Here is a 4203-nt window from a genome sequence, read left to right as displayed (position 1 = left end):
TTTACCCAATAGGTGAATGGAGGGTATTTTTAAACCTTTTGGAATAGTACAGGGGTATTTTTGGCCCTTTTCCCTACATTTAAAAATAAAATAATTTTTTGTATATAAAATATATAACATTAATGAAAAAATTAAACTTTTTTCAACTACAAAATAGATATAACTTTAGAGACAATTGATTTCGTCACTGATTGAAGTAAGATTATTGGCGACGATATAATTTTGTCGGTAGTAATAATCTTTTAGTGACAAAGCGTACTATTAACTAAAAAAAATATGCTTTTAACAACAAATAAATTTGTCAAAAATGATTAGGGACGATTTTCTTTTTATAGTTAATATAATACTTTTAGCGACAAAGCACTAAATCGTCTTTGTATACTTTTAGAGACACACATTTAGTGACGGCTGAGTGATGAATTATTTTTTGTCACACAAGATTTTTAATGATGAATTATGATTTATTAAAGAAGAAATTATTTGTCCCTGATAATCGAATTTGTTGTAGTTGAGGACTTAGCCTGTTTTTCAAGTCTAAATCTAGCCTTTTTGGAGAATATGAGTGTGACCCCCAAACCTTGCAGGGCCTTTAGAGTCTCCACATAATCATCCCTAAGGTCTTGATCAAAATTCATTATCACTGCGGCAAGTGTCTCTACAATAAATCTTTATTGAATTGATGCTTCCAGATTACCCTCATCAATTATATCAATTGCGGACAGCACACTCATATCATGTGGTTGCTTTATAGACTTGCATACTTTGAATTTTACCTTTTCATTTTTGACTTGAAAGTTTAGCTCCCCACTCTCAACATCAGCTAAAGTCGTGCCTATGAAAAAAATGGCTTTCCCAAAATTATGGAAACCTCAAAATATACTTCACAATGTAGGATTATTAAGTCAGCAAGAAAAAATGAAGTTATCCACCTTCACAAGTACATCAAATAAAATACCGGCAAGTCGTTTCACTGATACATATGTCATTATCAGCTCATTATGGTGGGTTTTTGAAAACCTCACCGACTTGCTTGTATATAGCTAATGACATCAGATTGATGCTCGCCCTTAGATAACATAGGGATTTTACGAACTCGAACGCGCTGATAGTGCATGGTATAATGAATGGACCTGGTTCCTCCTTATTTTGCACTAAGGATCTTGTGGCAATAACAGTATAATGATGAAAGTTGTCGATTGGTTCATAACTTAAAAGTCTCTTCTTTGTAACTAAGTTCTTCATGAACTTGACATATCTTAACAGCTTATCCAAAGCTTTACTAACGGAATGTTCACCGAGACTTGCCTAAGCATAGATATGAACTTTTCAAACTTCCCATCACAACATTTCTTGAGACTTTGAAGGAATGGACGAGGAGGTCTAGGTATATGTGGGGAAGGCAGTGTTACCTCTACTGCAAGTTCTTTTACTTTCTCCAGCTTCTCTACTTTTATGGTCACCTCCGCATCATTCACAAATTCCGTCTCAACCTTTGTTTCCTTATCTCTCTATGCTTTGTTCCTTCTCAATACCTGCAGGTTTTGCCATGCAATGCTCTTCCTTCTTAGGATTTTGAATAATATCACTAGGTAGTGATCCATTCTTTCGTGGCGTTATCAAAGTTGAAAACGGCCCTAACTGCTGCTCTAATTCTTTTGATGGAAGTACTCTGTGAATCTACCAGATGACTCGTAAGAAATAAGTCACTTAACATTTATTTGATGCCTGCATCAGTAGATTCAACCTTTTGCAGAACCTTCTTTGACATCTCTTCCATCCTGGACCCGATGGAACTACCTCTTGCTCTATATCTATTACATGGAGGTACATACACACCACTAGCGATAATTTTTTGTACCCATCCTTATTTTGCCAGTTTCCTTGCTCTCGATTACCTGGTCGATCATACTGTCTCTCTCATTGATAATTTCGACCCTGATTACCAGAATTATATCCTTGGTTTCTCGAGTTATGATTCTGGAAACCCCCTTGATTACCTAAGTACTTGGCTTCCTCATCTAAGTCAATATCCTTGTCTTCATACCTGTTTGAGGCACCGACAACATTACCTTTTCTGGACTTGCCATGATGTGCTTAGTGAGCATGTATATTTGCATCCTCATATGGGTCATATCTTGATTCTTTTCTGCTTCCCTCTTTCTTTGTTCGACTGAGAGTTCAAAAGTAAACCCAAGATCCCCTGCCTCAGTATCTTTGGTATGCCATGCTTTGTTATTCTTGGAGACCTCAGCCATTACTGTTATGATGCAACTGGGCCTGTGCAAAAATCGGGTCAAACCGTTCACCCGGACCATTTTTTGGGTTATTGGGCTAACGGTTCGTGGCTCGGTTTAGAAAAATAGTGTATTGGGTAATCGGTTCGGGGGTCGGGTTCGGAAGCCAAAATATCGGGCTACCCGATACCCCGATAAGACCCATATTTATATTAATATTTGTTTCCTAATTTTCTAATTTTACACCCCGATAGGCGATAAGACCCATAAGTTTTCACTTTGAAGTTCTCAGGATTAGAACTAGGGTTCCGCGGCGGAAAATTTTAAATCTTCCAAACTGAAGTAACGACTGATCCACGCCTCCATATGGACCACCTCCGTCCTCCACTACTCGGCTACTCCAGTCAGTCAGTCACTCAGACTCGGGCGTAGTCGTAAGGAAGTCACTCTCAGTATCTCACTCAGGCGTCAGGCGAGGTCTGCGGACACAAGTCACCAGGTAACTATTGAGTGTTGTATTTACCATTAGTTTAGTTGTATAGTTCATCAAACGTGCCAGCAAGAACTCGTCTTTACATAAGTGATTTACACATCTTTAATCTTTACCATTAATGCTTGTTTCTCAGCAGTTCAACACTATAATTAGTTACATTGAAAGTAGCTTGCATTAATAGAAAATAAGTAAATTAACAAGTAAAGCACAAATCTGTATATGATAAAATCTGGCCAAAATTAATTAGTCAGATTTTGCAATTATGGTGATCAAATTGACAAGTAAAGCACAAATCTTTAGCTGTTTGTTTGAATGTTGATGAACCTAGAAGTAGAAATCTTGAAGGAAAGATTGAAGTGGTTCAAGAAAAAAACTTTTGGGGTCGATTACAGGTACTGTTGTAGCCTTGTAGGGCCAGTAATGTTGGGATTACCTGCAGCAACTGTATAATCCTACATTTTATTTCAAATATATAATGAGAAGTAACAGTAGATAAATTGAAATTTTAGATATAGACAAGATGATGAGTACTAAATGAAACAGATTCATTCTTTGTTGTCTTATATTCCAAAAGTGAGCTTTGTAAACCTCTTTCGGAGGACATATATGGATGAATCATTATTATTTAGCATTTGTATTACTTAGCTCAAATTTCAGAATTTGAATTTGCTGCTTTGTGTGAACTGTGATGTGTCTAATTGTCTATTGTCAAGTGTGTAAAAATTTGATAGTTGATACTACTTAGCCTATTGTTTGTACTTTGTAATTCTTTATTTAGCAAAACTAATATCTTTCCGCAGTTTTTGCTGAATGTACCATGGCTGAAAATATCATAATTGATAAGGTTATTGGTGAAAGTGGGGCTTCTAATTCAAATGCAATAGATCAAAGTCAAACTATTGAGTCTAAAGTAAAGAAAGAAAGGAAAAAAAGATCTCGTGTGTGGGATCATTTTACTCGTAAAACTTATATTGATGGAAGTGAAAAGGCTGTTTGTAACTATTGTAAGAAAGAGTATTTTGCTGACACAAAAGAACATGGTACAACGTCAATGCTTACTCATATAAGCAAATGCACAAAGATGCCTTATAATATTGATATTAAACAATCAAGATTAGCATTTCAACCAATGATAGGGGGTAACAATGGTGATGTAGTTGTTGTTCCATGGAAATTTGATCAGGAAGAGTGTAGAAAGGTCTTGTGTCGTATGGTAATTACTGATGAGCTTCCTTTCAGATTTGTTGAAAAAGAAGGTTTTAAACAATTTATGAAAGTAGCACAACTTTGTTTCCACATTCCTTCCCGTACCACTGTGAATCGTGACTGTTTTGATCTTTTTGATGAAGAAAAACGTAAGTTGATGGCTGTTTTTAAGGAAACACAACAAAGGGTGTCTTTAACCACTGATACTTGGACTTCCATACAAAGAATCAATTATATGGTCATTACTGCTCATTGGATTGATAAAAATTG

This window comes from Solanum pennellii, chromosome 11 (genome assembly GCF_001406875.1).
Source record: "Solanum pennellii chromosome 11, SPENNV200".
In the NCBI taxonomy this organism is placed as follows: domain Eukaryota; kingdom Viridiplantae; phylum Streptophyta; class Magnoliopsida; order Solanales; family Solanaceae; genus Solanum; species Solanum pennellii.
The sequence above is the reverse complement of the archived record's forward strand: the minus strand, read 5'-3'. Positions refer to the sequence as shown.